Consider the following 22049-nt stretch of genomic DNA (forward strand, 5'->3'; position numbering starts at 1 on the left):
ACTGTGGGATCATGACCTGAGCTGAAATCAAGAGTTGGACACTTAACTGACTGAGCCACCCAGGCACCCCTCAAATTAATATCTCCAGGTCAAACATCTAACCTAAATTCTAGACTATTATATCCTACTTCTTATATGGCAGAGCCATTTAGATGCCGTGTCCAAACAAAACTTCTAATATACTCAAAATACCACCCAATAAAAAAGCTCCTATAGTTTCTCCATCTTTTTTGTTGACAACTGTTAAGAGACTGAGTTGAGCATCCCTAAAATTTATATGTGAAGCCCTAATTCCTAATGTGACTATGTTTGTAGATAGTGTCTTTAAGAGATAATTAAAGTTAATTGGAGACATAAGGGTGAAGCCCTAATCTCGGTCTGGTGACCTATAAGAAGGAAAAAAAATTTTTTTTCCTCCATGTGCATGGTCAGAGGTGAGGCCATGTAAAGACATAATGAGAAGGTGGCCATCTACAAGATAGAGTTCTCACCAGAAATTGAATTGGCTGGCAACTTGATCTTAGATTTCTAGACTCCAGAACTGTGAGAACACAAATTTCTATTGTTTAAGCTACCCACTCTATAGTATTTTGTTATAGTAGCCTGAACAAACTAATATAGCAAGTCAATAATTCCAGTTGTTCAGAAATTTTGGAGTCTTCCTTGACTATTCATTCTATTTTATACCCCAAATCCAATTCTTAGGCAAATATGGGTGGCTCTGTCTCCAAAATAAACCTGGAATCTGGTGACTTTTTTCCAGCAACACCACTACCATCTTGGTCCAAATTTCAATCAGTTCTCACTTTGCTGCTTTTTTAACTAGTTTTCTGCTTCTACTTTCTCTTATATAGTGTTTCTTTTAAATATTAGTCAGATTATGCTACTCTTCTGTTCAAAGCCTCCAGTCATTTTTCATTTTACTATAAATAAATCTAAACTCTTAAAGGCCCTAGAGAATATTATGCCCCATTACCACTCAGAACTCATTTTCTGCTTTCCCTATTTCTCACTCTGTCCAGCCGTGTTACCTTGTTGAGGTACTAGAATATTTCAGTCATTATTGGCTTTAATGATGAGAAGGAGGAATGAGAATAATTAGAAACAGGAAGACTAATTTTCAGATCATTAATCCCAGTCTAGATCTGAGGTCATGAGTCTCTGTAAAGGGCAAGAAAAGAAAATATCACTTATTTAAAAAAAATAATAAAATAATTGGGAGAGAATCAACAGAATACAGTGGGGATTAAGAGGAGTTGAGGATAATACTGAGATTTGTAGCTTGGGTAACCAGATGCATAACAGATCATGGTAGAGATGGAGACCATAGGACAGAAAGGTGTGAGAGGCAAAGATAACATGTTCCTTTCCAATGTGTAGTATTTGAGATAGATCTGGATAGATACTTTCAGTTCATAAAGCAGTTGGAAGTGGGGATTTAGAACTAAAGAATGAATTGATGGGGCGCCTGGGTGGCTCAGTTGTTTGTCAGACTTCAGTTAAGGTCATGATCTCACTGTTTGTGGGTTTCTGTCAGCACAGAGCCCACTTCAGATCCTCTGTCTCCCTCTCTCTGTGCCCCTCCCCTGCTCATGCACTCTCACACTCTCCCTTTCTCAAAAATAAATAAACATTTTTTTAAAAAAAGAATGAAGTGGTAAAGGAGATTAAGAATACACTTATCTTGAGTACTGAGAAATGTATAGAACTGTTGAATCATTATATTGCACACTTGAAACTAATGTAATGCTATGTTAATTATACTTGAAATTAAAAAAAAAGAATGAAAAGATGAATATCAGAATGACGGTTGCTTTTTGTCAAGGGCAGTGACTGGAAGGAGGCACATGCAGTCTTCTGGTGTGCTTGTCAGGTTCTATTTCTTCATGTGGGTGGTAGTTTGTTACATGGTATGCTCCCTTGGAAATATTAATTGGATTGGGCACTTTGATTGTACTTCCCCCCTTTTTAAATATCCATGTCAACAAGGGCTAGATGTGAATTTCTGTAATTTAGAAATGGATGTTACAAGACACTTCTTTTCATGTGTATTTTAAATGGAAATTTAACACAAACAGTTCTTCTCTTATACTGAATAAATTCTGGGATCAGATTTGCTCCTTTCAGTGCCCTGGGTATTAATGTTTATACTCTCAAAGATTATTATCTAAGTTTGTCAGATTTTCAGGAAATAGAAATTCTAAGTAATAGTTTCTTAATGCCATTTTTTGAGGTATTTTCTTTTATATTCAGCTGTCTTTTTTTTAGTACTTTAGTGGGATGAAAATATTTGAGTATCCAGTGTAATCATCTGAGCCATCTTGCCATGGACCATGTATTAAAAATACCTTAATTTATACACTTATTTCCTTCAGGGAGGATCCAACTTCTTCACATGCATTGAGTCAGCTTTTCTATGCCAAAGATGTTATCTGCAATTAAATTACTTGTGTGTTAATCTTCATTTATTTTATACTAAATGTCGATGTATTTTATAAATGCTAGATCCACTTCTTTCTAGTTCTTTGACCTTGAACAAAACACTTAAACTCTCCAAGCCTCAATTTCCTCATATGTAAAAAGGGCCTAACAGTACAGCCAACTTCATAGTGTTGTGACTAAGATCTATTGAAATTTGATGAATATGTAAAATGCTTTGCACATATTAGCGCTCAGTGATTGTCAACTATTATTGGTATTGTTTTGGAAAGTAAATATTAACCTGGAGAGTATTTAGATACACAGACAAGCTAGGCAATGTTAAAACTTCCAGGATAGCCATTATTCCTGTGATGTTGATTTATTTGTGAAGATGGTGTCTCTGGGTCAGGCCTGGTCTAATGGATTCACTAGAGCGATTAATGTAGGTGGTCCTCAATTTATGATGGCTCGATCATGATAGCGCAAAAGTGATACACATTCAGTAGAAACTGTACTTGAATTTCGAATTTTGATCTTTTCCTGGGCTAGAGATGCTCTCCCTTGATGCTGGGCAGTGGCAGGGGCTGCAGCTCTGAGTCAGCCATGCAGTCACAAGGGTAAACAACCAACACACAACCATTTTATACCCATACAACCATTCTGTTTTTCACTTTTGTATTCAATAAATTACAGGATCTTTTCAACATTTTTGTATTAGATAGGCTTCGTTTAGATGCTTTGGCCCAACTGTAGGCTAATGTAAGTGTTCTGAGCATGTTTAAGGTCATTTAGGCTAAGCTCTGATGTTTGGTGGGTTCAGTGTATTAAATGAATTTTCAACTTATGATATTTCAAATTTATGATGGTTTTTATCAGGACATAACTCTATCGTAAGTTGAGGAAGATCTGTAATAAGATGCTGCTCAAGGGGAAGATTAGCTGAAGATTTATGCATATTCTTTGTGTGATAAAAATGTCAACATGTTTGTTATTTTAAGAAAAAGGTGAATGAAATGACTGGTTCTCAGTCCTTATACCTTTGATTATTGCCTCTGTTCCTATGTCTTTGTTATGTTATTGGAAGGAAAATAGGCAGTCTCCATCTACATCCATTATCTCTTAAATTCTCTTTAATCTTTTAGAGTCAAGTGTGTATAGCACATTGTTTCTCAATTGTCTCTACCAGTGTTCAAAATGTTTTGAATCCATTTAAAGGATGTGGCTTTCTGAGAGTCCCAGGTTTATGTAGAGAGACTCAGTTCCAACTGTTTGGAGTGGGCTCAATGCCCATTCTTTTGTCTTCATCTAAGTTTTAAAATTGAAGCCCTTGAATTACCAAGACCAGCCGCATCCTTGAGGGTGACCTTAGAGTCCATGTACAGCTCCTCCCTGGATTCTATTTTCATTTTGTTTTTGCATTATAGGAGTTTTCCTTGCTATTACTTTCTTTCAAAGTCAGCTATACATTCAAAATTATATTTATTATACTTAATTCAGAATTTCTCAGCCTCAAAAATTTAATGTATATTTTTCATAGTGTTAAAAGTAGACTTAATATGAAAGTCATTTCAGATTATGTTAGTGAGCCTGACCCTGTTTTTCATTTCTTTTATGTTCTTGTGGAGCTTGACCAAGGGAAGTTTTCACCCAAACTTTGTTTATAGTTTCTGCATTCCACATGTTTACCTTGTCAAAGCAAAAATTGCAGGATAAAGTTAAACAGGCAAGGGAGACTTCATTCAAGACTATTTCAGTAGCCAACTCTGCAGAAACAAAGGTGAGAGGTATTTTAGAGCTAGGGTGAGCTAGTGGAAAAGTACCTGGAGGATGTTATGGGGATGTTGATTAATGGAAGGTATAGAGTAAATTATGTAATTCTGGAGCCTGCAAATGTTTTACTGTGATTTAGACAGTATGTGCTTGCTAATTGGTGCTTATCTAAATAAGCTCCTACTCTCCTGCAGAGACTGGGAAAGGGGGCACTATCTTCCTTGGCTCCCAGGTCCTTAGGAAAGATATTTCTAGGTTGTAAAATTAGAAAAGAGGCTTTTAAAAATGTTTACATCTCAAAAAAACAGAGAAAGAATTTACAATTGCAAGTGTTCTAAATAAGTATTCTAAACCTCCAGGGACCTAGAGTCAGGAAGAAACCTGTCTAAAATTTAGTCACACTGAGGAGAATTTTAAGGTCTTGGTCAACCTTATATTTTTCTTTTCTTTTTTCTTTCTTTCTTTCTTTCTTTCTTTCTTTCTTTCTTTCTTTCTTTCTTTCTTTCTCTCTCTCTCTCTCTCTCTCTTTCTCTCTCTCTTTCTTTCTTTCTTTCTTTCTTTCTTTCTTTCTTTCTTTCTTTCTTTCTTTCTTTCTTTCTTTCTTTCTTTTTTTCTTGAGAGAGCGAGATAGAGCATGAGCAGGGGAGGGGCAGAGAGGGAGGAAGACATAGAATCTGAAGCAGGCTCCAGGCTCTGAGCTCTCAGCACAGAGACTGATGCGGAGCTCGAACTCTTGAACTGCGAGATCATAACCTGAGCTGAAGTCAGCTGCTTAACAGACTGAACCACTCAGGTGCCCAGGTCAATCTTATATTTAAGTAATGCTCATAATTGGAATCGCTTTTAGGGGGACAGGCATATTAATCTTTTCATTCATTTCCAAACAGATGAGAGTGATACAAATACGCACAGGGAACAAATGATTTTCAAAATGATTTATTGAACAAAAGCTGAAAAATTAAAACTGAACATACATAAGAAGTGAGAGAATGAAAGTAGAATTTCTAGAGTTGTCTTATTTCTGAAGTGAGATGGCAGTCATTTCTTGAGGCAATATTGGCAGAGGTTAAGGTGAGAAGTTTAATATTTAGGAAAGTTATGACCTAGGAAAAATGTTGAGAAATATAAAATTAATTTCTACAGTCCTATAAATATCACCTAGTCAGTTTAAAATTACTATTTTATATTAATTATTTGAAATAAATTCCAGTCTATATACCCTCCCTTGCCCCAGCACCACTCTCTTATTTTTATGATAGTTCATGATTCTATTGTAAAGTAAAACATATCTAGTTAGATGTCCTGTGTTTAAAGCATAGCTACCTGCTGTACTCAAGCCCTAGTTCATCATTATTACAACCTAGAATGGTTTTATCCAACTTTAAAAAAACTTAAAAAAAACCCAAAAACAAAACAAAATAAAAAATAAAAAATCCTTGTAAAAAATTTTGATATTATGTGTTCTAGCAATCCTTTCTCTGAAATCATCTTAGACCTGCTCCTTGTAGTTTAGAGTTTTAGATCATGGTTCTAATCACATGGTTCATTGTGTTGTATTTTTTTTTATTTAATTTTTTTTTTAACATTTATTTATTTTTGAGACAGCGAGAGACAGAGCATGAACAGGGGAGGGTCAGAGAGAGGGAGACACAGAATCTGAAACAGGCTCCAGGCTCTGAGCTGTCAGCACAGACTGAGCCACCCAGGCGCCCCTTGTTGTATTGTTTTTAATGTTTATTTATTTTGAGAGGGAGAGAGGGTGGGGGAGGGGCAGAGACAGAGGGATAGAGAGAAATCCAAGTAGGTTCCATGGAGGGAGGGCTTGATCTCATGACTGGACATTATGACCTCAGTGGAATCAAGAGTCAGACACTTAACTGACTGAGCCACTCAGGTGTTCTTATTGTGTGGTATTTTGATAAAAGTTTACTTTATACATTTTTCTAATTTTGTTTTGTTCTCCACGGATCTTTCTTATTAATAGTAGTAGTATTCCCCCATTTCCATCTAAGCTTAACTGAGGTGGCAATTTTGCTATAGTCAAGTTCAACTATTTACAGTAAATTGATTGTGATACTCATTCTTGTGTGTGAGCTTGTATACTTCCCAGTTTCCCTTTATGAAATACTGTCTGCGTGTTTTTACATTCATAACCTCATCAGACTCCTCACCTCCCAAGAATTTTCTTTAAAAAATGTACAGTTTCTAGGGTAGTGGAGCTCAGTAATCTTTGTTTTGGAAAAGAAACCAAGTGACTGCGATTCAACTATCTACTAAACTGTCTTCTGGGCTTACTGTTCTAGAATTGTAAGCTTTCTGACTGTTGGCTTAAGTATGAAGACACTTGGATTTTAGTCCTGGTTTTGCCACCATGTATTCTGAATTTGAGCAAATTCCATACCTCTATATCCTATATACAAAATAGGAGACTATCTGCTTTCTCTCATAGAATTGCAAAGAATAAAAATGTATGCATATCAAGAGTAACTAGTTATTAAAGTAAGGTGTTTAGAGAAATATAGAGCACTATTGAATTTCTTCATCTAATTCTTTGCATGCATGATTTACCTGTTTTCAAGATGCTCGAGATGCACCACTGCATTGCTCTTACTATGGGGAAGTAGTGTCAAGGCCAGTTGTAGGTATACTGGTTGTGGTCACAGTAGCAGGTGATGCTTGTGTGCTGCTGTCAACAACAAAGGTGGTTCCAGCTGAGCCTGTGTTTGTGGGGACTGTAGTTGCGAGACTGGTGGTTGTCACTGGGGCAGTACTAATGGCATTAGTTTCAGGTGTGGTAGTTGCTGCTACTGTTGTGATAGCTGGAGCTGTGGAAATCCCTTCTGGAGGTGGGGTGGTAGCATCTGCTGCAAGTGTGGAAACCTCAGGAGGGTCTGTGGATTCTGCAGAAGGAGTCGCAGCAGCATCGGTACTTGTTGCGGCGAGAGTAGTATCATCTGGTGTGGCAGCAGTGGCCTCATCAGTGGAGACAGCTGTTTCGGGTTCTGTGGTGGCAGAGTCCAATTCGGTGGTTAAATCTTCAGGTACAGTGGTGGAGGTGACACCTGACGGAGTTGTAGTGGCAGTGATACCTAAAGTTTCTGTAGTGTCCTCATCCACTGGAGTTGTAGCCTCACTGGCTGAAGAACCAGGGTCAGCAGGGAGGGTGGTGGCTGGTATGCTTGTACTGGCAGTAGTGGTAGCCTCTGAGGCTGACGGTGTAGTTGCAGCCCTGGTGGAGGCTGCAGCTGTTGCAGTGGTAGCTGTCATAGGAATTGTGGTTGCAGATGATGTAGCCATTGCAGTAGTAGCAACAGATGTAGTGCCTGCTTCTAAGGTTGTGGAGTCAGCAGAACGGGTTTTGGCACCTTCAGCTGAAGTGGTAGCAGCTTCCGTGGTTGTATTATTTGCCGACTCGGGGGTGGTCTCATCCCCTGGGGTTGTAGCATCGGAGGTCCGGATGGTGGTTTCACTGTTGGCCAGTGCACCAGATTCAGTAGTAGAAGCAGCACTTGGGACAGCTGTGGTGGCACCAGAAGGAGATGTGGTACCAGCAGTGGAAGGTGAGGTAGTGACACTTGTGGTGGCATCAACCCCTGGAGTTATGGAGACTACTGTGGCTGTGCTGGTAACTACTCCAGATATTATGGTTGTAGCCGAATCAGTTGTACTCACGGCTGGAGATGTGGAATCTACTGCTGAGGTTGGAGGGTTAGCTGTGGAGGTTGTGGCATCAGCAGGTGCAGTTGTGGCAGCTTCAGTGGTTGTGTCATTGGTCGGTTCAGTGGTAGCCTCTTCCCCTAGAGTTGTAGTTCTAGAAGCCTGGGTGGTAGTTTGACCCAGACTGGTCAGCACAACTGGTTCAACAGTGGAGGCTGAAGTCACAGGGGTTGAAGTGGCAACACCTGCTACCGTTGTGCCAGCAGCTGCAGCTGTATCATTAGTGGCTGAAGTTGTGACTGCACCACGGGTGGTCATATCCAGTGATGGGGTTGAAGAGGCCGCTGCTGTGGTGGTGGTCATTGTCCCCACAGATTTTGGGTTTGAGGATCCTGCGGTTGTAGTAGCAGTGATTGACGAGTCTGTTTCTGAGATTGTGGAGGAGTCTGTTGCACCAGTTGTTACCCCATTGAGTGAAGTTGTGGTGGCAGCTACGGTGGTTGTGTCATCGGCTGTTTCAGTGGTGTCCTCATTCTCTGGGGAAGTAGCTTCAGTGGTTGTGTCATCGGCTGTTTCAGTGGTGTCCTCATTCTCTGGGGAAGTAGCTTCAGTGGTTGTGTCATCGGCTGTTTCAGTGGTGTCCTCATTCTCTGGGGAAGTAGCTTCAGTGGTTGTGTCACTGGTCGTTTCAGCGGTAGTCTCATCCATTGGTGTGATGGCAGAACTCGGTGCAGCTGTGGTGGCAGTACCAGGTGCACTGGTGGTTGCAGAACTTGGTGCACCTGTGGCTGTGGCACCACGTGTAGCTGGGGTTGTGACAGAACTAGAAGCAGTGGTCGAAGTTCTGGATATTTCCATGGTAGCAGAAGCAAGAGTTGTGGTAGCACTGGCTGATAATGAAGTAGCACCAGGGCTAGTGGCCCCAGTCTCCGGGGTTGTGAGGGCTGTTGCACCTGTGGCTCCAACATATGTGGGAGTTGAGGCCGCAGCAGTGGTGACAACAGTAGTAGCAAGGATTGTGTTTGCTGAAGTCGTAGAGGCAGCTGGAGTGGTGGAATCATCAATCATTGGGAGAGTGGTGTCATCTGTTGTGGTTGCTTCAGCTTCTGAGCCGTTCGTGGTGAAATCAGGTGCAGTGGTGGAAGCAGAGGTTAAGAGGGCTGTGGAGTCAGCCCCTGGGTTTATGGAGGTGGCAGCACTGGAAGCAGCAGACTCTTGGGACGTGGATTCCACTGAAGGTGTCTTGGAGGTGACCACCGATGCTGGGGCAGTTGTAGTGGAGGCAGCACCAGTTGCTGAGTTCATGGTTGGTGTCACTTGGACTGTGGTGGCAGCCCCTGCGGGTAGAGTTTCAGGTGCTCTGGTGGTTGCATTTGATGCCTTGGTTGCAGTGGCAGATGGACTAGTTGGGGCAACTGATATAGATGTTGTGCTATCGGACATGGTACTAGCAATGGTGGCTAAATTACTAATAGTTCCAGCTGCTGCAGTGATTGCATTGGTCGGGCCATCAGTTGTGATGTCTTCTGTTCCTGTTGGCCTTGTTGGAGGCCGTGGTTTACCGGGTGGCTTATGAGGCAAATGAGGGTGGTGATGCTGTTGGTGGTGTGTATGAGGATGTTGTCCACTTGGCCATGGTCTTGGTGGCAGTGGACAGAAATGATGAACCTTCAGTGGACACCTACGTGGTCGATTTGGTTGTAGACAGGGAAGTTTATATTGATGAAGTTTAGATGGCGCATGTATTGGGAACGGTTTTGTGACTTTGTTATGTGGGTGCTTTTTCTGTGGAGTTTGAACAGTTTTAGATCCTTTAGGTTTAGATGATTTCAGCCTTTTTTTGGCAAGTATAGATTTCCCTTTCTTTGGTCGTTTTACAGTTTTGCCTGCTGAGGAAGGTGGTCTTTTTTTTCCTTGAAGGGATTTAAGTTGATTTATACCTTTCTTACAGGGCTTAAAGGGTCTCTTTTTGGGTTTACTTAGCCTTTTCTGTGCTGCTAGAGATGTGGGCTGCCTTTTTTTAGATGGTTTTATAGATTTATTCTTTGCAGGAACTGTTTTTGCAGTCTTTTTACCTGCTGTGGGCTGTTTCTGTGTAGACTTCTTTTGAATTTTCTTCTTGGCTAGAGATTTTTTTGGTCCTGCTCGAGCAGATTTAGACCCATTGAGATTTCTGGCAGCTAGTTTAGATTTTTTTAGGTTTTTCTTTTTGGCCAGAGTTGTTTTGAGGGCTGGAGATTTGCCTTCCTTTGTTTGATTTGACTGCTTCCTGGCAGTTTTAGACAAGGAGCTTTTCAATATCTTTGGTCTTTTCTTTGAGGCTGGTTGTGTTTTTAGTACTGATTTAAGTGCTTTAGGCTGATTCACTTGTTTCTTGGCAGGTGTGGTAAAGTTTTTGGATTTCTTTGACACTTTATTTTTGGCTATAGATATTTTCTTTTTTGTTGCAACTTTTCTTGGCTGATTGAGCTTTTCCTTGGCAGATGTAGATGCTGTCTTTTTAGATGTAGTTGCATTTTTCTTTTTGACTTTTAAAACTGCTCTTGTTGCTGTTGCCTTAGCTGGCCCTTTTTTGACTGGAGTTAACAGTTTGGTTTTTTGATTCTTTAGAGTTTTCTTTTTGGCTAAACTTTTTTGGGGGGCTGCTTTAACTACTTTCGCCCGATTCTGTATTTTCTTGACAGGCGATGACAGAGTCTTGTGAGATGTACTTGGTCTTTTCTTCGGAGCTGAAGAAGTTTGGGGGGAACCTCTTATTGCTGTGGACCTATATTGTGTTTTGGATACAGACAAGTTTGGTTTATAAATATTTTGAGATTTCTTCTCAGTTAGATACGTTTTTGGAGCTGATTTGGTTGTGCGCCGTTTTAACTGTTTCTTAGTAGGCATAGACTGGATTCTCTTGGATTTTTGTGGACTTTTCTTCGAAGCTGAACTTCTATTTGATGCTGCCTGAGCTACTTTTGGCAAATTCAACTGCTTCTTGGCCGACGTGGGCAGAGGTTTTTTAGGTGCATTTTGACTTTTCTTAACAGCTAAAGATGGTTTTGGTACTGCTGGAGTCCGTTTTGACTGTTTCTTGGCAGTTGACTTCTGACTTTTTTTAGGCTGTTTTAGAGTTTTACTTGTCCTGCGTGGAGCATTTCGTCCTGTTAAACCAGATGAAAGGGGGGGCCCTTTCTTGGCAGAGGCTAACATATTTTTCTTAGACCTGACTTGTAGACTTTGCCTTTCTGATGGCAGGGTAGGTTTTTTCTTTTTACTTGATGTCCTAGAATTTAAGGATAATTGGCTGGCTGCTTTGTTAGGCAGTGCAGGTGAACCAGAGGCATGAGAACGGGTTTGAGGTTTCCTAATGACTTGGGTGGATGGAGGTCTGTTTCGTGATGTCCTGGCAGGGGAACTTTGCACTGGCTGACGGTTAATTGTTTTCCTTGTTGCCTGGCGCTGTGATTGCTGACTCTCACTGAACTGCAGCAGGAGAGAATAGGAGATATTACCAAGTGAAGCATTCAGTCAATTATTGTTTTGTATTTTCACTTCAGTTATGGAAACTGTTCTGCTCTTTAGTTTGGAAAGTCCTTTGGTTTCAAGTGTAATATAAATTTAGAATTAACTGCACTATAATTTAAAAGAACAAGACAATATGTGGATGATTAGAGAAAGTACTGGGTGTTACTTTCAATGCTTAGAGTATTTTCTAAGAAAATCCAACAAAATACAGAAATCTAATTTGGGGAAATCCAGTTCATTGGTTTTATAAAATACTCCATTAAATCTATGAAAACTTGTTTTTCACTTAAAAACTGCAGGATGAAATCATTGTCATCTCCTTTAGGAATTAACAAAAAAAATCACATAGTTACCATGTAAACATGTTACATGACTCTCAATGAAAGTGTTACATCTAAGCCTTAGTTTAGAAATTATATAAAAGAGAAGTATTTGATATTGAATTCAGAAAGTTGGATATTGAAAAACTGCAACAACAACAACAACCCCCACCCCCACCCCCCACCATGAGTTTCTCTTGCTTGTAAAAGCTTTGTCTGAGGCATTAAATGTTCTGGGAAGAATAGGACAAGGAAATAATAATAATGACAAAAAAGGAAAGGATCCTTGAATGAAGCGTTGCTGGTTAAATAGCATGAAACAGACACTTGAAGACCTCCTGTAGTTCTAAAAATAGTGGATACTGTGCTCTGAGCAAAGAGAGAGATAAGGAACTAGTAAATAGTATATGATTAAATCAGAAGAGCAGAAGAAGGTATTAAAAACAAAACAAAACAAAAAAACTCTGTCAGAGCTATAAAAGGGAAAAGCAAAAGCCCACAAAGTTCAAAAGACCAAGGCTCACTCAGAAAAGTACATAAAAACCATGTGCACAAGTCATGTTTCAGATGAGTCAAATATGTATGACAATTGTTTATTTTAGATACCAATAGAAGAGACTATCTTCTTTTTCACTGTGTTTATGCCTTATGTGGAAGAACATACTGCAGTGTTTGATTGTGAGACTATAATAATAGATCCAGAGGCTGAGTGACAAACAAGCTAGAGATAAGCTTGCCCTCATGTTTCGTCTTCACAGGGTTATCTCCTTGTAATGGAAGTAGTGGGTGAACATGCACGGGAAGGAGAAGTGGGAGTCTTGGTAATTTCATTGCAAGGTTAGTTGTAGTGCTCCAAATTTATTTGGGGATTTTCTCATATTTATCCTCCTCAACTAACAGTCATTCTCTTCTGCTTCTCTCCCTCTTTTTCTCTTTTTTCCCTTCCACATCTCCCTTTGCTTTGTTTCTTCTCCTCAAGTTCCAGGTGATTTTGAATAAACATATTTTTATGAATGTTAGAAGTAGAAGGTAATTGTTTCTGTTTCTTTCCATCTCATGTGACTGTATCTTGATTTTAGAAATACAATCCCATAATCTCACTCTGATCCCTATCTCAGTGTTAATGTAGCTTTCAATTTTAGGTAGTTCTTATTTCAAGTGTATAGAATCTTACCGGGAAACAAATGGCAAAGACCAGGATGAGCCCCGTCAGGATTAAACCCTTCATCTTGTCCTTTTAACCCCTATAAGTGAAGAAACAAGAGAAAAGATTTGCGATGTGCTTGACAATGAAAGAATAGGTTTTACCAAACTGCCCAGTGATATAAAATTAAAATTTTAGTAGCAAGTTTAAGAGCTAAGGAATTTTTTTTTCCTAAAATTAAACTTCAAATGTGGATGTTAAGTGAAAAGATACCTATATATTTTTTGAAAACACTATCATTATTTGAAACCACTAAAAATCAGGTTTCTCCATTTGGTTTGCCAATAGGATTATTATTTTCCTTTAAATTCTCATCTAAAAGGAGACCTTCATCTTCTATCAGAAATTATATTAAGCAGTCCCTCACCTATCCATTATCCACTTACTGCATGTGTATTTACTCTCCCCCCATCTCCTCCCCCCTCCACACACACACTACTTTCTCTCCTCTCCCAACTCCCATCACCGTCATTTAGGAAAATCATAGCAGTTGTGACATAAAGAGAGTTCCAGGAAGATACATGGTATGCTCTTAAGTTGAGTGGACAACTTTATTGAACTCAGATCCTATATGTATGATGGATAACACAGTGCACTATGTAATATATTGCAAGGACAGTTTCCACAAAATCCTGAGATTCTCTGATGCTATTTGACTTTTGCTTTCCTCCTCCCTCTAATTTTTACTTTTTAGTCTACAGGATCCTTTACCTGAAAATGTTTTATAAATTTTTTATGCACTTTGCCTATCGATAATTCATTTTTATTTAAAAATTTTTTTTTTACGTTTATTCATTTTTGAGACAGAGAGAGACAGAGCATGAACGGGCGAGAGTCAGAGAGAGGGAGACACAGAATCTGAAACAGGCTCCAGGCTCCGAGCTGTCAGCACAGAGCCCGATGCGGGGCTCGAACTCACAGACCGCGAGATCATGACCTGAGCCGAAGTCGGCCGCTTAACCGACTGAGCCACCCAGGCGCCCCTCGATAATTCATTTTTAGATGAGGGGTACCTCATCACAGTTAAAGTTATTGAATATATCAAATCTATTTCTGACCTGCGTTAATCTAATTTTTAAGAACCTCATGTTGTTTTTCCTAGTATAAGACGATTTTATGGGTGGAAAGTGTATGATGTTTCCATGATGCCAGTATATAGGCAAAAAGACTTGTAATTCCAGAATGTTGTGAAAGGAAAATGGAAAATAAAGGCAGCCTGTATGTAACTTAGGGAAGCTCAGTATAAATGAACTGGTCTCTGGTAGCATATGGCTTATGATAATGTGATGGGGGCACCCTCAGCTTTAGTGGCTATTAGTGCCAACTGGTCACCTTTTAGAATCATCATCAGAAAACTCTGAAACTACTTGGTGTTTTAGTCTGAGTCTGAACTGAATCAGTCTCCATCAACATCTTCCCCCATAAAACTGTCTCTTCCATGTGTCCCCATTTCAGTGAATGACACAGTATTCACCCAGTAGTTGTGTAAGCCAGAATCCTGAGTCAGGCTTGACTCTGCCTCTCATTCTCCGGTGTCCATCCATCACTAAATCCTCTCTATGTTTTACTTTCTGGACAGTTTTGAATCAATTTGCTTCTCTTCATCTTCACCAACAGCATCCTAGCCAAGTTAGCATCATATCTCACTTGAGCCTCTCCTTAGCAAATATTACCTATTAAGTTGCTGGCACTGTTCTAGGATATGCAGAGATAGGGGACATGGGTTCAATATCTTTGACTTGTTAGAGTTTTCATTTTCATGATTATCAAAATAGTGTCTTAACTGACCCACAGCCTTGCTTTTAATTGACTAAAATCACTCTGATTTTTATAAAATACAAATCTGATTATTCTAGTTTCCTCATTAAAACCTTTCACTGGTTTTCCGCTGCTCTTTATCTTAAAGCCCTCCCCCCTAATTCTTCAAGTGGCTCACAAGGCCCATGGCAGCCCCACTTCTCCTTGATCTTCAGTCACATCTCTTTTAGTGTCACTCACATTGTGTGTGTGTGTGTGTGTGTGTGTGTGTGTGTGTGTGTGTGACAGAGAGAGAGAGAGAGAGAGAGAGAGAGAGAGAGAGAGAGAGACTGTTTTCTTCCTTGAAGGTCCTTACATATTCTGTTACACAATTCAATGCAAAAGCCTTTTTATTCCCACCTGCCTACTGGAACAACTTCAGTCAAGTTAGCTAATGATGTGTTTATTGCCAATCTAATTCTTGTCTTACAGGATGGAATTCTCCTCAGTGTTTGACAAGTACTTCCCTCTTCTCTGGGTTTCTGTGGAACCAACTTATCCTTCCTGTGTCTCTGAAGGGTTTTTTGTTTGTTTGTTTGTTTTTTAGGTTCATTCATGGATTTTCTTTCTTCTCTACTTACCCAATTATGGTTCTGACATTCACCCTATTTTTCTCTTATTCTATAGCAACATCTCTGCCTTTCCTTGGAAACAGTATCCATCTCTATGCTGGCTTCTAAGTTTATTGATCAAGATTCATATATCCAACTCTTTCATGGACATCTCCATTTGGTTGTACCATTGCACCTTTAGCCCAGCCTGTCCAAAATTGGATTTATTAGTTCCCCCAGCCTCTTCTCTTGTCATTTGCAACTATGTGGATGGAACTGGAGGGTATTATGCTAAGTAAAATTAGTCAGTCAGAGAAAGACAAAAATCATATGACTTCACTCATATGAGGACTTTAAGAGACAAAACAGATGAACATAAAGGAAGGGAAACAAAAACAATATAAAAACAGGGAGGGGGACAAAACAGAAGAGACTCATAAATATGGAGAACAAACTGAGGGTTACGGGAGAGGTTGTGGGAGGGGGGATGGGCTAAATGGGTAAGGGGCACTAAGGAATCTACTCCTGAAATCACTGTTGCACTATATGCTAACTAATTTGGATGTAAATTAAAAAAAAAAATGAAGCCTTAAAAAAAAAAAGAGAAAAGAAACCACATGTTAATAGAAAAAGTAGATTCTAGAGTAAGAGTGCCCTAGCAGCATTGTCATTTATCCACACAATTACCTTGAGAGGGGTGTCTCCTTTGGATCTTGGTCAGGACTTGCTCCTTCTTAACTCAGCAGTGCCTCCAAGACTTGATACCTGCAGATGTCAAGACAACTTATTGAATGATTCTTCCACCTAATAAGGCAGCCATGCCTTCCCTTTGTACCTCCTACTTTTTGCCTATTGGTTGTAGTAGAGAGTGGGGGCTAGGAAAAAAATGTGTATATGCGATTATTTCAATTTAATCTTGAAACGTTTTCCCTTTGGATTTTCTGACTCAGGCACGTTGAGAACTCTATCTTATCTTTTACTTGGAAAAGGTAATGATAAAATCTGATAGTTAACAAAATTCGTAAATCAACACTACAGCTTATATGTATATCACTTATTTTAAGAAAACCATGGTTTGGTTTCTTATTTGCAGCTATAGAATAATTTGTATATTGTCTGATGTTCCCCAATTTTTGGAATTTGAACAACTTTATTTTTGCAGTTTGTTTCCGTATTCCAAAGTTTAATAGATGCAAAGACATGAATGTCTGAGAGAATGTAATAGGAGGTTATAAATAATCTTTCCTCCATTGAATTAAAACACAGTTATTTAACACTTAAAGTGTCTGCATTAAGGAAAATTTGTGAAATATGTCTACCTTGCTGCACTCCCGTTGTACTCCCTCATGATCCTTTTAACTTAGAATCTCCCAGATTTTGAAAATCACATGTTCAGTTACCTAATAATCTACTCTGTAAATACTTTTTTAATTGTCGTGACCATGCAATGGAAGAAATATACATAATTTTCCTTAAGCATACGTTTGTTAATTTTATACTGATTTATTTACCATGTTTACATATTCATCTGTATTAAGCCACATACCAGAACAAATGGCAAATACATTAATTCTGAAGAAATGTAGCTGTGAGAAATCACTAGTGTATTTAAGAAAAAAATGGAAAAAAGTTTCTAAAGGCAATTCTAGAATGGTACAAAGAGCACTAAACTTGAAATCAAGAGGTTTAGATTTAACTCCTAGCTCAGTCATTTTATTTCTGTGTGACCTTGGTAAACTTATTTGCAAATGCCATTTTCATATCTATAAAATGGGAATCCTGTTCTGTTTACCTGAGTGTGTTGTTATTAGAATTAAATTAGAATATTTATTTACCTTGTAAACTCTTTAGCACTATGTGACAATTGTTTGTAATATAATTTATTTATGTATTGAATTTTAATGTATTATTTACAGATGTATCTAACATAACTTTTAATCTCAGCATTACTAGATTTGAAATGACAACTTTGATTTATTTATTCATTCAACAGATATTTATTGGACATCCACTCCATAGAAAGCATTGTGGACTCAATAGGAACAAGAGAGACCTGGTTCTTGCCTTGAGGGGCTAGGGATTTATTGGAAAGAAATATTATACAAACAGAAAAGAGTGACTTTGATCTATTGATATCTGGTTAACAGAGAAAGTACACTTCCACTTAGCCATTTCTTTTGGACAAACTTTCTTCATTCACCTTTTCTTCTAAGAACCTTGTGTAGGCCAGAAGTCAGGGTTTGGCTGCACTTGAATGACTGGGTGCCTGCGTGATAATCAGTATCATAATAAGAGCTGTGCAATAACAACATACAATATTGTCTTTTCTGAGAATTGAGGTAATCACTTTAAAGTTAATAATATTATGTATACTTAATACTGATACACTAATTTGACTCAGAATAAAGTTGACCTCCTTTCTCTTTTAAGTTTGTCATTACTTTGGAGCATTAATCATAACACTCTCCTTTAGGAAGTCAGTACTATTTTAGGAGTTCCAATTTATGGTTTTTATTTTAATTGAATATTGGAATATGGTAGAAAGGACTTTGGAAGCTAAGAACTTTGGTCTGCATATTCCCTAAATTTGAGTTTATACTTAATTTTGTAAGGACAGTTCACATACGGAAATTGCATCATGTAACATTATAAACTCTATGTTATATAAAAATTATTCATGCTTTCTTCAGTGTGAACTGAAAGATATTTTAGAAAAGTAGACCAACCTTCTTGTAATCATGAATACAATGCACAGTTATTAACATATTATTGATATGGAAGAGATTATTAATCATTTATTTATTAACACCAATCATGATTAAGTAAATATAAAATATCTGGATATATTCTTATCAAAATCATTGGTATTAGCATGACCTTAGACATTTTTCTATCAGGTTGTTTTGAAAAAAGTAGGAGAATAATCGCTGACGTGAGGCTCATATGCAATTCTTACAGAAGGGAGTTTCGGACCAACTTGGCTATCCGTTCTAGTTAACAGTGAGTGTGAAGTAGGCCTAGTTGAGACTGGAGAAGAGTGTGTCTCATTTATGAGAATGAGGAGTAGCCACTTCTTAGTTCCATTGATACTCAAAGGACGGGTCAGGGCTTAGAAGAACTTGCACCACAACATATTGCGTTTGTCAGCAAGAAAGTCTTGCTGCTAAATGAATGAATGAAAACATGAATCAATCAATTAATATAAAGAGAGCTGGAAAATGTGTGCATTGACAACATTGATTTAAGTCCTTCACTCTTAACTGATCTGTAACAGTTTGTGGATTAGCAGCCAGTTTGCAGACCACACTTTGAGTAGCACTGCTGTGGTTGACAGTTGTCACACGAGAGTGCCTGCCCACAATGCCAGATCATTCATGTTTTGGAGGAAAATTTGGACTTTCATATGAGTTATATATTTTTTTTTTCCCAACGTTTTTTATTTATTTTTGGGACAGAGAGAGACAGAGCATGAACGGGGGAGGGGCAGAGAGAGAGGGAGACACAGAATCGGAAACACGCTCCAGGCTCCGAGCCATCAGCCCAGAGCCTGACGCGGGGCTCGAACTCACGGACCGCGAGATCGTGACCTGGCTGAAGTCGGACGCTTAACCGACTGCGCCACCCAGGCGCCCCTATGAGTTATATATTTTTTTAATGTTTTGCTTATTGGTAACATTCAGTTGTTAAAAGTACTCTTTAAATCAGAAAAAAATGAGAGAGTAAAAAATTCAACCCATTCTTTAACATCCAGTTCAGATACCACCTTTTTCCTACACTTTTCTGTTTTTCCTCTATTACTGCCTTGGTCTGTAAGAAATCTCTACTAATTTGGATTGTGCCATCATTAGTTATACATATGCTATATGCCCACCTTTTGTCTTCGCTCCCTTAGACCATTGTCATTATTTGGGGCTTTTTTTATTGTCTCAAAGCACTTAGCACAGAGATTTGCTTTGCTATTTGTAGATGCTCAAACTACGAGGCTGACTGTGTTAATTTAATATATTTAATTATCATAAAAACTCTTTACATAGTAAAGAGTCTTGGACAAAATTTTAGGTGTATAAAAATTCATAAATGTCTAGGAATGAGAAGATCAGTTAGCAGAAATCTTTTAGACGTATGCATTTATGGAGCTAGTGAGCAGATCCAAATTTAAGCCTGTGCTTAGCAGATCCTTATGATATTTCTCATGTACATGTAAACTATCTTCAAAGGCTATAAAAAGAAGGGACATCTTATCTACTAATTTGGTTTGCTTTTATAAACCAATCCAGATTATGAAGGTGTTCCCATCCAACATCATGAGTACACTGATTTAAAAATTTTCTGTGGGATAGTCATGAGGAAGAATATTTTAAGATAAAAATTGATAAACTTAAAATACACTTGGCCTGAGGAGAAAAGTAGTCCTCGTTTATTTTTTCTTTCAGTTCTAAATTCCTGTCGCATGTATGCTATTGATTCCACATTGTATAAAGGAAGAAAGCACTTGTGGTGGGAAATGGAAAGAATAAATATGAGGCAGCCTTTCTCATGAGCTATAGTTTGACAGGCAAATTCTCCTAACCCCTCATCTCCTTTCTTTCTCTCTCTTGCACACAGACACATACAGACCCAATAAAAGTAGATCAATCCCCTACTTATTTCTCAGAGGATATAGAGGCTTTAATGAAGTGGTCATAGAGAGAAGGGACAGGGGCAGAATTTCTCAGTTCAGTTCTCATTGGATCCCAGTCTATGAGTGTGTGGTTATAGTGATGCCAGTGACATTTTCCATGCAAGACAGCTTCTTGTTGGATTTAAAAAACTCTTTTTGCCTTCCAGTGCTTTATAGCTCAGGAATAATTTAGTCTTTTCTATATAAGGAGGTATCTACAGACCTCTGGAACCCTTTTGGTATGCACCAGGGTCAACTCTTCATTCGGGGAATGAAAGCTTGTTGGTTTTCTGGGTTCTCTGAATAATATCTCTGCCTCCAGTTTTACAGTATCCTAGAAATCTCATATCCCCTATAAGGGATTTGTATTATTCTATAGGTAACACCTGTAAGTGTTCATTTCCTTTCAAAAAAGTTAATAAATTATTATTTTAAGCTATGTGACAAATTTGGGGGATAATATAGTCAAAGTCAGTGAATGAGAGATTTCGTTGCTTAAGAGGGAAATTAAGAGGAGTTAGGGATTCTTGCTTTTAAGACATCAAGGACAATAAAAGACAAATTTCTTCTTTTATGTCAAGTATTGAGGGCTGTAAAATGAATTCAGTCATCATGGTAAAATACAATGACGGTTATTGGGGCACCTGGCTGACTCAGTCAGTAGAGCATGTGATTCTTTATTTCGGGATTGTGAGTTCAAGCCTCACATTGGGTGTAGAGATTACTTTGAAAAAAAGCTTTAAAAAAACGCAATGACAATTCTTATGGTATTTCAAATATGTGAAATGATTTGTTGGTGATAGATGAAGAAAGGTTAAAATCTACAGGATAGTATGCTTAAAGAATTGTATTTTCACTGTTCAAATCTTCAGTATTTCATACCTTTGATTATTCGTTGGGGTATTGAGTCAGTATTCAGGGGGCATGGGTAGTAGCTATCCCTTGTAGGTTCTACGGAGTGTTGTCAGTTCTAGGTTCTGAGGTATTTTATTTAGGAGAAGTGGCCGCTGGAGTTGAAATGAGTAACAGGGCATGTGGCATTAGATTCTGGAGTTGCTGTGGAATCTTCTGCAAGCTCTGGGATATATATTCAAGGGCTGAACCATATTCTTCAGTGCCATAGGAATCCCTTCAAGGTTGGTGGCATCTTTGGGCAAAGTGTCAGCAGTTGTTTTGGTAGCAGTGGTGGCATTAGGGGGAGCAGAAGTGCTAACAGTCACAAGAAGAGTAGTGCTGAGGGTGGACGTGTTCACCCTTGGAGCAGCTGCGGTGGTTTTAAGAGCCTCTGCAGTGGCTGCAGTGTCAGTCACAGTACCACTTGCCCTGTTGGCGCTCACCACAGTGGCTGTGGGACTAGTCATGGGAGCAGTCACAGCAGTACCACTGTTAGTAGAGGTGGTGTCAACTGCAGAAGTGGTTGCCATAGCAGGAGCGTTAGTGATGGTAGTAGCTGTGTCATCTTCAAAGATAGTGTCTCTTGTCTGGTGGTGGTGGTGGTACCAGCAAACTAAGTGATGATTTTAGATGCAGAGGTAGTAGTAGCAGCAGATGAGAAGGGAGTAGTAAGGGCTTTTTCATTAGATGTAATTTGAGCTATGCTAAGCAGTAATGTCACGAGTACCTCCACTGGCTATTGTGGTGATATCTGCAAAGACAGTAGTGGATGCTGCTTGTGATGCAGGAGCTGCTTCTACAGAATTCTCAGAGGGCTGCTTTTTTGGTTGACTTGACAAGGTTTATGAGGTTCAGATGTATGAATTTCAAGTTAAGATGGAGGACATTTTATTAGACAAGGTAATGATGAATGAGGTTTGCATACATGGCACTTGGGAGCATGTAGTAATGCTGGATCAGATGGAGATTGGTTAACGGGATGCAAGGGTCTCATCTTCTTTGGTTTGTTTTTGGAAGCTAGATGGTGGTTTCTGGAAGAATTACATCCTTAGGAGTTGTCTGTGGACTTAGCAATTCCTCTTGAAGCAGATCTGGAGACTGATAAATTGGTTGGTGGAGACCTCTTGTAAGAAACTCTCGTTATTTAACTATTGGAAACTTTAGACTTCAGCCATTTAGACTTAGGAACCAGATGGCTCCTTACTGCACCTTGGGAAGATGACACCTGTTTAAGTGCAAGTATTGCAGCTGGAGCCTTCTGT

General features: G+C 38.9%; 1 long non-coding RNA gene across 6 annotated transcripts in view; it reads left to right on the forward strand.

Moving 5' to 3' along the window:
• Positions 1–22049, forward strand: part of LOC131507499 (uncharacterized) — a 132145-nt gene that overhangs the window by 74802 nt on the left and 35294 nt on the right. For 5 of the 6 annotated variants that reach the window (XR_009259528.1, XR_009259529.1, XR_009259526.1 and 2 more), the window contains 3 exons: positions 4047–4198; positions 12440–12518; positions 17227–17572. This is a non-coding gene — a long non-coding RNA (uncharacterized LOC131507499). The remainder of the gene's footprint in view (positions 1–4046; positions 4199–12439; positions 12519–17226; positions 17573–22049) is intronic. The other variant, XR_009259531.1, reaches the window with a different exon arrangement.

The sequence above is a fragment of the Neofelis nebulosa genome, chromosome 3 (assembly GCF_028018385.1).
Source record: "Neofelis nebulosa isolate mNeoNeb1 chromosome 3, mNeoNeb1.pri, whole genome shotgun sequence".
NCBI lineage: Eukaryota > Metazoa > Chordata > Mammalia > Carnivora > Felidae > Neofelis > Neofelis nebulosa.